Genomic DNA, 13,953 nt, shown 5'->3' with positions numbered 1-13,953 from the left:
GAAATGAAAACAGACAGACAAATGTGCAGAGATATGCAGTGTGCTGTGTTTCCACACTGCCTTCAGGGAGTGTGAGTTCCCACTGTCATAGGCTACTTCGGTTACCTCTTTGCTCTTTGGTGACTGTAATTACACATGGCAGTGTAGCCTTGGGGGACCTGGGTGCTGGTGTCTGCTCAGAGGCCCAGCCTCTCTCTCTCTCTCTCTCTCTCTCTCTCTCTCTCTCTCTCTCTCTCTCTCTGCCCAGGATCCATTTTCCACAAGTCACTTTTGAGAATGCAGCCAGATCTAAAGTGCTTTTGCCCCTGAACAAAGGAGCAGCCATTCCCAAATCCAGTCCAACCTGAAATACCAGATTTCTAATGAGCCCTGGCCCCAGTCCTCCAGCTCACTCTGCACCTGGCTTAACCCCTTCCTGCCCGCAGCTCTGGAGTCTACCTTCAGAGGAGAATGGCTGTGTCTAACCACTCAGCGGATAAACCTGCACACTTCCCCTCTATTCATGCCTAACCCTGACAGGATCAAACACAGCCTTGCCCTTTGCTGCAAAGCCATCTGTTAGCCTCCTGAAGCTTCTTGCCTACCTTCTGTGGATAAAAAGGGGCTTATTTAATAGTTCTAACTCTGTCACCTTGTGACTTGGCTTACATAGTCCATCGGATAGCTCTTAAATGAACCTAGGCCCCCGTGTGATTCCTAAAACTACACACTTCCATCCAATAGATTCGAATGCCAAGGTTCTGATTCAATTGTCGGTAATGCTGTTGTCAGTCTTCTCCTCCTCTTCTTCCTCTTCTTCTTCCTCCTCTTCCTCCTCCTCTTCCTCCTCCTCCTCTTCCTCCTCCTCTTCCTCCTCTTCTTCCTCCTCTTCTTGTCTAAATGTGGTGTGTGCACATGTACACGTGTGTGTCCATATGTATATGTATGTTGGCTAGAAACTGATGGCAGGTGTCTTCATCTATCCTTCTCCATTTCGTTTGTTGAGAAGGTCTCTCACTTATTCTGGAGCTTGCCAATTGGCTAGACTGGCTGTCCAGCAAGCCACCCACCCTCTCCTGCTGCACCCCCCAATCTCCCTGCCCCCAGGGAACTGGGGTTGCAGACTTGCACCTTCAGGCCCAGGTTTTACCTGGTGCTGGGGATCCGAACTCAGGCCCTTGTGCCGCAGGCAGCAAGCACTGGGTCATCTCCACCGCCCCTTTAAAAGGCGGATCCTTCGATTCTGGAGTCCACAGTCTTATGATTCTTCTTAACCACAAGTGCTTCGTGCAATTAAAATTTCCCAGAAGCCAGACTTTGAGTAGCAGATCCTTGTAGATAGAAGGCAGTGGAATCTGAGCAGTCACTGAGAAGAGCGTGAACAGGAGGACTGTGTGCTGCATTCTCTTTCCTGGTGGCGTTGTAAAAAGATTTAAAACAAAACAAGACACTCACTGACAGAAAAGTGTGGAGGAGAGGAACACAAGCCTTGCAGGGAAGTGTAAATTAGTGCGGTTGATTTGCATAGCAAACTATCAATTAGTATCCAAAGATTTAATCATTCCCTTTGATCTGATCATTTTACTTTGATTGATTTATCCCAAGGAAATAAGTGAAGAAAGAGGTAAAAACCAAAGTGCCAAAGATCAGGGAACTGGACACTCCAAGTCTTTGCATCTGCTGTGTGGCCCGGGCAGGAAAACACAGTCCTTAGAGACAGGTAGGAAGAAGGGCTATGTCTGTAACCTCGATAAATACCTGCAAGGCATGGGGTCTGGGTAGACCAGGAGCTGAGAGAGAAGGCATGAGGGAGGGGAAACAGCACCAGGGAAAACTAATTAGGGAGGTGATCTTGCAAACATCTGTGTGGGCAGGTGGACTGTGAAGAACATGCTAGGCCAAGAGCCTCCTGTGAGGGAAAGGACAGACCTGCGCATCGAGGCTTGTCCCTGAGGCCAGGATACCTGGGAAAGTACGGCTCTGATTTAGACCTCGTTTTATTCTGTGCCTGTACTTTCTTCCTCTTGCCTCTCTCTCACGGAGAGAAGTGATGTTGGAAGGGTTTGAAAAGGCAAATTGACACAGTAGAGGGTTGTTTTCCAGAGCCATGGAGGACAGCATTGCAAAAGCTGGATTGCAGAAAGGTAAGTTGGAGGTGAGGAAGAACAGTCCAAAGGCAGAGATGGAGTGGCTGTAGGGCAGGTGGAAGGTGAGGAGGGCACAGATCAGCCATTTGTGGCCTACATTCTAGGCCTTGGTCACCAATTAGCTAAGAGGCTTAAGGGCCAGTGAGGTCACAAAGACAACTATCTCAGGAAAAGGGATTTAGCTGTGTTTGCAGGAGTTTTGTAGCAAATTCCTCTTCCTCCTCGGCCCACCTGGGTTTTTGTTTTTGTTTTTGTTTTTGTTTTTTCTTCGAGACAGGGTTTCTCTGTGTAGCTTTGTAGACCAGTCTGGCCTCGAACTCACAGAGATCTATCTGCCTCTGCCTCCCAAGTGCTGGGATAAAGGCACTACCTTTATCCCAGGATGAGCCACCACCACCTGGACCACTTAGGTTTCTAAGGGGAAAAATTATTCCTTTCTGACCTCCAGCTGACAACATCTTGAATGCTTTTTTTTTTTTTTTTTTTTTTAACCCAAGACAGGTTTCTCTGTGTGGCTTTGAAGCCTGTCCTAGAACTTGCTCTGTAGACCAGGCTGGCCTGGAACTCACAGAGATCCATCTGCCTCTGCCTCCTGAGTGCTGGGATTAAAGGCGCACACCACCACCGCTCTGGAATGACTTTTAGTCACTGGATAGATCTCCTCAAAGCAAACAAAACAGATAATTCCTTTCCATGTGCTCAGTACCTCTAGACTTCATGTTTCCTTGCTGGGGATTGAACCAGAGCCTTGGGCAGGTTAGGTGTGTGCTCTACCAGGAAGCCTCACCTCCAGCCCTTAGCCTTTCGAGACGGCAGACCCAGTAAGTCTTCAACCTCTCAATCCTCCTGCCTCAGCCTCCATAGCGTCGGAGTTGCATGCATTAACCAGGACGCCTTGCTTAGATTTGAATTTATAAAGAACCAAAGAATTCAAGCCAGGCATTGGTGGCGTATGCCTTTAATCCCAGCACTCAGGAGGCAGAGGCAGGCAGATAGATCTGTGAGTTGGAGGCCGGTGTGGTCTACAGAGCGAGTTCTGGGACATGTTATTGTTTTGTTTAAAAAGAAGAAAAAAGAAATGCTGAGACATGAGACATAAGACTGTAAGTTTATTATAAGGCCTGGCAGAATGAGGAGACTAAGAAGAGGAACAGGGGTAAATGGCTGACCACCATGGCCAGTAGCCATAGAGAGAGCACATAGGTGAGAGAGAGAGTAGAAAGGAAGCTGAGAGGAAACAGAGCGGGGAAACAGAGAGAGGGGAACAGAGAGAGGGAACAGAGAGAGGGAACAGACAGCGTAAATGGGCAGGGGCCCATCTTTTAAAGGGGTCCTCTGTATCTGTGTGCAGACTTAGTTCCCATGGAACCTTGGGCTGACCAGGGTACTGCCTGTTCCACCAGGTAACAGGGGCGGGCCAGCATGATGCCTGAACCTTTCAGGACAGGCTCCAAAGCAATACAGAGAAACCCTGTCTCGAAAAACCAAAACAACCAAACCAAAAAAAAAAAAAAAAAAAAAAAAAAAAAAAAGAATTCAAAATTCAGTTCAGCCAGCTTGAAAATTTTACCTTATTTTTAAAGAGGTTTTTCAAGCATAGATTTGATTTGCTGAAACAATTCAAATATCATAAGAATCTGTCTTATTCCTTCTTAGAGTTGCCTTACTTTATCCTTGAAGTACGGAGAAAATCCAGTAATGTCTTACATACAAAACATCACACTTAGGAATAACTTTTTTAGCTGTGTCTTTGGCCCCAGAGGTAGTTAGTTCCATTTTCAAAGTCCATCTAAAGGGAACAGTTGTAAAGATCCACTGCAGGGGACTATTTGACAGTCTGGTATCAGGGGACAGTAAGTAGGTCTTTGCCTTGTTGGAACAGCAATCTGATTCTAACTCGATAGAAAGTTACTAAGATGATTCTTGAAGGCTGGTTCCTTTGTGAACTAATTCACAGATAATTTAAGTAACAAAAACCTTTGAAAACTACCAAACACACTAAATTAAGTACCTGAAAGCAAAAAGGCAACATCTGAAAAGCTCATACTGGAAGCAGCATGGGCGACAGGCCCCAGGGTCATGTAGTAATCTGCTGTCTCCAAGACAGGACGTGGACCTCCCCCAAAGCTGGTCAGAGCCTCCACGCACAGGGTCTGAATTAGTCTAGCTAGACCCGAAGAAGGAGGCTTTGTCTGCCTCCTCCCTGGAGACCCCAAGGTAAAGCTGGAATTGCAATTTGCTGGACAGCCTGGGCCGAGCAAAGCTCTCGCCCCATCCTCTGAAGTAACAGGCAGCCATGTCTAAAGGGAACGCTGAGTGGGCAGGAAGGCGGCGGGAACAATGAAGAAGACTGTTCTAGAAGATGACAGAGGCCCCTGGAAGATTCTTCTGGGTCCAGCAGTGGTCTCTTTTAGCAACAGATGCTGTTTCTGAGTGATTATAAGGACATGCAAAAGCAAACAAGCTTTGAAATCAGGCAGGCCCACTTCAGTGACACTGGGCCAGTTGCTCAACATTGCTCTCACAGCCTATTTCTGCATCTGCAAAATGGTGGTAATTAGACCTGCTTTTAGAGATGGCGTAAGGATTAAATGAAATAATACACTCAAAAGCATAATGTCTGCCCCCAGATTTAAATTACAGTAGCTTGCCTGAAATGTCTACCTTTGGTTCATGCCTCTAAGAGCTGAATGATTTGAGAGTATCCCTGTCCCCCCACCCCCAGCACCAACCAGGAGAGGAAGAGTTGACTGAGCCCAACTTCCTCTCTTCATTTGAATTGTAACAGAACACAAAATCTCTTTCTCTCTCTCTCTCTCTCTCTCTCTCTCTCTCTCTCTCTCTTCTTCTTTTTTTTTTTTTTTTTTTTTTTTTTGGTTATTTCGAGACAGGGTTTCTCCGTGGCTTTGGAGCCTGTCCTGGAATTTGCTCTGTAGACCAAGCTGGCCTCAAACCCACAGAGATCCTCCTGTCTGCCTCCCAAGTGCTGGGATTAAAGGTGTGCACCACCACCACCTGCATGAACACAAAATCTCTTAAATTCCCGGTCCCAGATCCTTTTGTTCAATGAAAAGGAGAGAGGTCTGCAAGTGAGCAGGTCACGGCAATGCTTAAATGAGTTGGATGTGTGCAAGGCAAGCAAAGCTCACTGAAAGACACCCTGTGTGACTCACGGGAAGACTGATCTGATGGAGAAGGGAGCATGTGTGGCCAAGGGCCACTGTTGCTGTTATTTAGGTCACTGCTGTGTTTTGTTTTGAGACAGTCTTGCCATAGCCCAGACTAGCCTGGATCTCCAGATGCTCCTGCCTCTACCTGAGGTCTTGGAGTATAGACATGTGGCCACATCTGGCCTGCTGCATCTTTTTCTTCCCAAAGGCATAATAAATAAATGCAAAAACAATGTTTTCAAAGACAAAAAAAATGAGAATAATTTGAGGGTTTTTGTTTGTTTGTTTGGTCTTTTGTAGTTTTCTTTTTGTCTTTTCCTCTCATGTGAGAGAAAACTGATTCATTAGAGTTCCTGAAAACAAAAGAGGAGGCCCTATGTGTGAAAGTGTCCCCTGGGCACTCCTGGTTGTTTTGTTACAGCCAGTGGAGGAGGAGCAGAATACAGCACTCTCCTGTGCAGAACAGCCAGACTTGTGTTGGTGACACTTCTGAGGTATCTTCCTCATCACAGAAGCCAGCGGTTAGTCCTGCTGTCCGTTATGCACGAATTAGCTCAGTCTCTGGCTGCAGCCTGAGGACTGGGCACTGTCCTCAAAGGGAGGCTATGAGACCTGAAGGAGTCTTAGGATTTAGGGGCTGGTACCCTTGTCTGCTGTTCCCCTCGTCAGGCTTTCTTCTCCTTCAGGGTCAACCCCAAGGCCAAGTGCAGAGGCGTCTGAGAAGCCCTAGGCCAACAATTGTGAGCTCAGATGTAAGCCTTGATATGAAAGTCTAATTCTGAGACTCATGTAGGCAGTGCTCACTCCCTGCCTCTTTGGCACTGTTAAGTCTGCTTGTATTCTTCCCAGGCAGGTTCAGTGTCCCCTCTTGAAGGCAGCTGTATCCTGAAGAAGTGAGTGTGTCCAATGACATGGAGTTGAAAGCCATGGGAGCACTACCAAGTAGTGGAGCATTGCTGTCAACCCCCAAGGAGTCAGGGCATGGAGAACCTGTAGCTGCTGCACTTGTCCCCAGATCACCAAGGCCTTGGGCATTCTTTATCTTTTGGCAGAGCATCTTCAGCATGTGACTTGGGTCCTGTGGTTGACAACTGAGCACGTCTTGGAAAGAAAGCATCAGAAAGAGATAGGGCTAAGACTGGAGGTTGTGAGGACCACCACATCCACCACACCCAAGCCACACCCTCTGGCTAATGGTTAGGTGATACCCTAGCTGCAAGGAGATACAAAACTTGAGTCTTTCTCGCTTGTTTTCTGTTTTGTTTTGTTTGAGACAGGATTTTGCTTGGTAGCCTTGTGTGGCCTCCAACTCACAGAAATCCTTCTGCTCCCTAGTGCTGAGATTATAGGTGTGAGCCTTCAAAGAGAAAAACAGTCCTTGAAGCTAGGTAGATTACAGATCCAAACAAAAATCTGTGCTGTTAGGGCAAGGATTATTGGGTAGACAACTAACGGAGAAGTTTTTCTTGGCCACCCTCCAAGAATATCTCAGATACCACTCTGGTGTGCTTACATTTATAGTACCCCAGACTTTGTGAAAAATGATAATCCAATACTTTTGCATATAATTTTTTTTTTTTTTTTTTTTTGCTGGTGCTGGAGATTCAACCTAGGGCCATGCCATAGGAGAGGCCCAGGCATCTGCCATTGAGCTATGTGCTTGATTATCAAGATATCTGTCTACAGAACGACAAATTGAGTAAGGCGGGGTGTGTCCTATGTGTGTCCTGCTCAGCTGTCCCCAGGACCCCCAGACCTAGTTCAGTACCTACATATGTTATGCACACCTGGTAAATACAGTCAGAAGTAGTGATAAATTAAAGATTTAAGATTTACTGAGACACTTGGCAGCTGTAGATGGTGACTGTGACTGCCCCTTGTTTAAACACAGGCCAGAAGGATGCATATGCTCCATTCCGTCAAAACTATGAGCAGAACCCATGGAAAGAGCACCAAGAAAACAGTGGGAAAGTATGTTGGGTCAGAACTTGACCTACATGGGAACAGGAACAGAGCCCCCAGGGACGTGGTTGAGGTCATGGGAATAGAGGAATGGAAAATGGGGAAATCCTGGGAATCCCAATCCTGTTTTGTGCTAACGGACTTGGGAGGTAGAGATGAGAGGCGAGAGGTAAGGTCATATTTGGCTATGGCTACTTTCCCTGCCCCCCTCCTTCCTTCTCTCCTCCCCGTCAAGGAGATTTTTTGCAGACAGAGGGAAGCTTGCTGACTGGTAGAGGCTGTCTCTGCCCACTCACTGCCAGAACTGCTAGAGCATGCTGCATTAGGCCCCAGAGCACACAGGCAGCGCACAAACCTGGTCTTGAAATATGGATGCCTCAGTGCTGGCTGGGTGGTGAGGCACAAAAAGCTGTGATAAGCCCTGTGAGGTCATGACAGAGAGTAATAAGGGGAGGTGGCACTTAACCACCACCCAAGAATGAGAAGTCACGATGACAACTGCCAATGTACAAACATCAGCAGTACACACGGCAGACAGCGAGAAGGAAAGGGACGAAGCAGCAGAGACAGATCATAGGTTTAGTATCATCTCCAGAATGTGTTCAAGGTTGTTTCTCCGCCACCTGGGACCGAGTAGATTGTTGGTAAACATCATGGGATGAACACAGAGCATCCAAGCATGAGAACAAGACAGGAAGAAGCAGGAGATAACTAGTCACACCAGTACCCCGCCATCTTCTTAGATTTGTCAACCATCCAAAACGAGTTCCGTCAAAGCCGGGCCTGGAGGTACACCTGTAATCTCAGCTACTTGGGAGCTGAGACAGGAAGATCACAAGTTCAAGTCCTGCCTGAGTTATAGAGGGAGTTCAAGGCCAGGATGGGTAACTTAGCAGAAAACCTGTGGGTTGGGGGTGGGCTGTTGTACAGCTCAAAGGCAAAGTGCTCATCTATGCCCATTTAGCAAGCTCCTAGCCCCAGGCTCAATTCCTGGTAGTGGAAAGAAAAGAAAGCCGCATCAAAAATTAATTCCGGCTATGAAAGGAAACATGCAACTTTAGTAGAGGTGTCTCAGGGAGGGGACCTGCTGGCCTTGTGCGTGCTTTCCAAATTTCTGTTCTGGAAGAAGCCGAGTGGATGCCAAGAACCAAGGTTCAGCCATGCCACTTGTGTTGCAAAGCCAGGGCCCTGCCCCATTAAACACATCACCACAGAACAAGAGATGCTCAGGGCTTAGAAAGCTGTAACACAGACTTACCAAGGGTAAGAAGAGGCCAACATACACTTTCCAAATGAAATAAACCCCAAGTATCACATCGCTATTAGGTTATTACAGGGTTTTTCTTCAGGCTTCTCCCATAGTGCTAAAACACCATGACCAGAAGCAACCTGGGAGGACAGAGTTTATTTCAGCTTATTGCTCTCGGGTCACACTCCATCACTGAGGGAAGTCAGGGCAGGAACCCAGGGCAGAAACCTAGAAGCAGGAGCTGAAGCAGAGGCCGTGGAGGAGAGCTGCTTACTGGCTTGCTCCTCATGACTTGCTCAGCCTGCTTTTGTATACAACTCAGGACTGTCTCTCCAGTAGGCTGGGCCCTCCCACATCAATCATTAAATAAGAAAGCGCTAGAAAACTTGCCTATAGGCAAATCTTATGAGGCATTTTTCTCAATTGAAAGTCCCTTTCCCAAATAAATCTATGTTGTATCAAGTTGACATAAAACTAAGCATCACAATTGACCCTTTACCAACTTAACACACAAACACATCACTATTAAACCATAGACTTCCCTTTTTGGTTTGTCCCCAAGATCTCGTATTAATATCACGACCTCAGTATAAAACATGCTCAACCCAAAACTTAAATAAAACACATAAATGAAAAGCAGAAGTGACTTTGACCTCAGAGCTAAGAGAAAGGCCACACATCCTATCTGTGCTACTGACAGGGCTGACAGTTCTCTTGAAAGCCCCCTGGAAAGTACTTTCAGGACTGGCAAAGTTTCTAATCAATGCAGACCCATGGCATCTCTGATCCCAGTTACTAAATAGAAGAGGCAAGTTACACCATGGACCACTGAAGAAAGACTAGTATATCAATTTGCTGCAGGGTAAAACTGGTGCCCACAAGCAGTCAGAAAGCAGACTGTAAAGCCATGAAACATACATAGAATTTCAGCAGAGAATGATGGTCTCCTGAGTAACTGAGAGAAGAGACAGAATGAAAAACAAATCTAAGTAACCCTCCTGGGAAGCAGGTCAAAGTTTATAGAACTAAAATAAACTGAGAGATGATATATTGAAAACCTGGCATACAAGTATAACTAACATGAAACAAAATGTTGTGAATTAAAAAAACAAACAAACAAACAAACAAACAAACATGGTGGGGCCAGACACTGAGAGCAAATGGAGGCACTGCAGCTTGGCTGTGGGGCCAAGGAGAAGGGTCAGAGCTGACTTACGTGGTGGTCGGCTGAAGCAAGAGTGCATGACTTCCCTGCGTGCTGAGATGGGAAACGCTTAGTGAGGGGTTGCACAGTGAGAATTAAAGTTTCTGTTCCGACACGTGGGATTGAGGTGCTGCTAGGGTTGAACTGAGCTCCACACGAGGACAATGACTTTCTAATCAGCACATCTTAGAATGGGGCAGTATTTGGAAATACATTCACAGATAAAAATCACCACGAGGTGTAACATCAAGAACCCAGCAATCAATTCACGGGCCGGATAATGGAATAAAACTGCCTTAAATGATGAAGTCACCGCAGAAAAGGCACATTCGGTCTCACCTCACATAATGGTGTTTCGGTCAACCACAGACACGCAAGCAATGGTGATCCCCTACAATTATGGCAGCTGGGTGAGTCCTGCCCTGGTGACATCAAAGCTTCCTCGTGTCCCAGCACAGCACAGGCCTCGTGTGCTCATGGTGACGCTTCACGATGCCTACAATTACGCACAGGGCCCCGTCCTTGATAACGAGGGACTATGGGACGGTCTTGTTACTATACCATACTTTGTGTCATTACTACAGAACATATTCCTGTCACATGGTTTTAAATGAGCTTTGCTCTAAAGCAGACTGCTCTACATTGTATGGCTGAGACCAGAAACATGGCTCAGCGTGTAAATGCTTTTGGCAGTAAATCTGCAGTCCCAAGGTCAAGGGAAGAAAGACCCAACTACACATTGTATAGGTATGTGGCTGGCATTGGCCCTGCTCATGTGTTTGCTGCATCTCTTCCTGCTCCGAGAGGCTGCAGGCAGTGGTCTCCTATACCATCTGGGCTTGTGGAAGTGTGCAACGTTGACCCTCCTAGTTACTGTGACTCTCTGTTAAGCAACATGTGAGTGCATTTGCCAGCTAACATCTGCAGTGCTCGGGGAAGCGGTCAAAGTGACTACCAAGGAGTTTGACAAAGGAAATAGCCCAGGGTGAGTCCACAAGTGGGATGGGATGAGTCGGAATAGAGGCAGCAGACGACGGCTGGACAGCAGACTCTGTCTCAGAGCGCACATGCCTTCCAGGTACAAGGTTATCGAAGTCTGGGTCGGAACTTAATCAGATTCTTAGATCAAAACCACAATCAAAACAAAGCATGAGCGAGCGAAAGGTGAAGGCACTATGAAGTCGTGAAAACTTACGACCTATGAAACATCCCGTTCTTAGGAGGGGGACAGGTTCAGAGCATGCCAGGCCATTTCAAAGGCAATAAAGATAAAGACAGCACTCAGTTTGGACATGGTATATACTTATAATGATGTGTGCATAATTCCATCTGTATTAAACACTGTCCATGAGGTCCTTGGGTGTGAGGAAAGCATGGTGGGGAAATGGCTCCTCCCACAGACAGCCGTGTTTGTCTTGCTCAGTTGGTCAGACCTTGGTGCTTCCATTCCAAGCGCAGGCCCATCCTGCTGAAGCAGGGCCATGCTGCTCAGAACTGTCACTGCCAGAGCCTCACTGAGTCCTCCCGCTCTCCTCCCCTCCCCTCTCCTCTCTTCTCTTCTGTTCTCCTCTCCTCCCCCTCCTCTTTTCTCCTCTCTTTTTTCTCTTTTTCTTTTAATGGAACTTTTTAAATCCCCCCATTTCCAGTAATCCCTTTGCACCTAAAACTCAGGTTCAAATTTTCCTCCACCAGCTCCATCAAATTAAAAACTGTGGAGAATCCATTTTTAACAAATGATGGTCCTTGGATTCCAGTGCGCTCCGTGGGTGTTTGGCGGGGTTAGGGTTTCCTTCCTGCTGTGTTTGATGAAATCTCTGGTTATAACACTGTTAGGTCACCAAGAGTCACAGCCAGCCAAGCCTCATCTGAGGCATTTATGTGGGTTTTCCCGAATACCCCTCAGCAACTTCAGCCCCGAGTACAAGTGCCAGCTACCAGGGAATGACGTGAGGAGTACAGGAAGGAGGAGTGACTAACACCAATTGCACAACTTTTTCTCATGGGCATTTTCCATGGCTGGGAAACAAACTTTGAGGACACAGTGGGACACAGGAAGATGTTCACAGATATCCTGAAGTGCAGTGTCTACAGACACATGGAGAAACTTCTGGAAGGTTCCTGGAAGGACTGAAGTTTTGAGTCATACACCTCTGTGCCTAAGGCTTGTTCAATTATATCTGGGTAGTCGTGATTAAAACAATCAGAATCGGTGTTTAAACATGTGTAGGTACACAACTTCCTTTCACTCATAAAAATACGGCATTCCTAGTCATCTGAAATCAAGACTCATCACAAGAAACCTGTTGAGACCTTACTCTGCAAAGTTAACATTCCACAGCCCTTTGAGACTGTGGTACTCTCATGAAAACATGAAATCTATAAAATGGATTTGCTATTCAGGTCTAGTGTGTGAGTGAGCTGCCCTACTTTGTGATTGAAAAACAAAAAAACAACAACAAAATCTTGGCTCATCAACTTCAAAGGAAGGAAGGTTTCTTTTGACTGCTAATTTTGATCAACACATCTCAACAGCACCAAAGACTGGGGACCAGATCCCCAACACTTCCGGCCTTTGAAGGAAGTTTCCAATTCCAACCATGGCATTCAGAACGGGGGAAACATTAAGAGACAAGTAAGTAAGGGCTTTACTCAACGGTGTGGCAAAACTATTACAGAGTAGGAAGCTGGGAAGGAAGTCTGATCATGGACAGCTGGAAACATGCTAACACTACCACAGCGATACCTTGTATCTAAAGGACAGAGGGAGAAAGAACAGCAATGTCTGCTAGCTAAGCCCACACCCCAGAATGTGAAAACAAAAACAGCAGAAGCTCAAAAAATGTCATTGGAAAACATAGGAAGTACTTGGCTATAACGCTAACATTCAGTGACATAGTAAACAGAGTTTTTGCTCAGGAATCTTTACATCTGGAATCCCCTCCATTTTATTTGGGTAGAGTAAGCATAAAAGCCTGCAGGGAGATTCTGTCCCTGAGTTTTCTGTGGTAGTTGAGTTTGGTTATTAATTTTGATATTAATGAGTGAATATAACCACCATCGGCCAGTTCTAAAGGTTGAAAACACACACACACACACAGATACACATACACACACACATACACACCCATACACACACACACACACAGAGTCATTTTATGCATCTATGTCTATTTCTCTGTCTCCCCAAACCAAAATGTTTTAGGAGGCTCATTAGTTATCTATGATGCATTGTTTCAGTTCAAGTCTGCATTTTGTGTTTTAGAACAAGGAATTGAACACCCACCTGCCAGGTACTATACACCGGTCTACCCGCCTGCTGGGTACTATACACCCGTCTACCCGCCTGCCGGGTACTATATGCTCATCCACTCCCAGTCTGCCTGGGCAGAAGACATTTTGCTCCACCCTATATTTTGTGAAGTTTCGCTGTTCTACACTAGTTGTACAAAGGTGTAACGTCGGAATAAGTGGTATGTGACTTCTCTGTCTTCTCCACGGTGGAAACAAACAAGAAACAGACCCCTGGAGAATCTATAAAAGCCAAGCTCCTGCGAGAAGTTCTTTGTGTCCACTCACCCCTCATAGCCTAACAAAGCTCTTCACATTGGGCTCATCCACCCTCCGGAAGACACGTAAAGGCCAGATGGAAAAGCCACTGACTAAAACACACTAATTTGGCATCGAATTTCTGCTGAAAATGCCCCCTCCCAGCACCGTTGGTGAGGTACCGTGTGGGTGCCGGATGTACGACTAAGAGGGAATTCTTTCTTTCTGCACAAATAAATCATTTGGATTTGCTAAGCTTTCTTATTGGTTCCTGAAAAAGATCAAATGTAGGATGTGGGAAATTCAACTAGTCAAACCATCAAGATGTTTATTAATTCAGCGAATAAAAGCAAGAAGTAACATCACTGGGCAACTAAGTCATTACTAAATAAAATGCATTTCTTTGCAAACAACTCTAAAAAAAATCAAAGCTGCAGCTCACATCGGGGTGTTGTCACCTCTAAATAAATGCTGTAAAAATGTTTGCAGCTCAAATAATATGCTGAATTTATTTTTGGAACAGGTCTCGTATAGCCCTGGCTAACCCTCACACTCACTAAGGGATGAGGCTGACCCAGGACTTCCCATTCTTTTGCCTACACCACAGGCCTACACCACCACACTCAGTGGGGTTTTGTTTGCTTGTTTGCTTTATCACCTTTATTTATTTACTTATTTTGTGGGTCAGGCTTGGTG

The sequence above is a fragment of the Cricetulus griseus genome, chromosome 2, assembly GCF_003668045.3.
Source record: "Cricetulus griseus strain 17A/GY chromosome 2, alternate assembly CriGri-PICRH-1.0, whole genome shotgun sequence".
Classification (NCBI taxonomy): domain Eukaryota; kingdom Metazoa; phylum Chordata; class Mammalia; order Rodentia; family Cricetidae; genus Cricetulus; species Cricetulus griseus.
The sequence above is the reverse complement of the archived record's forward strand: the minus strand, read 5'-3'. Positions refer to the sequence as shown.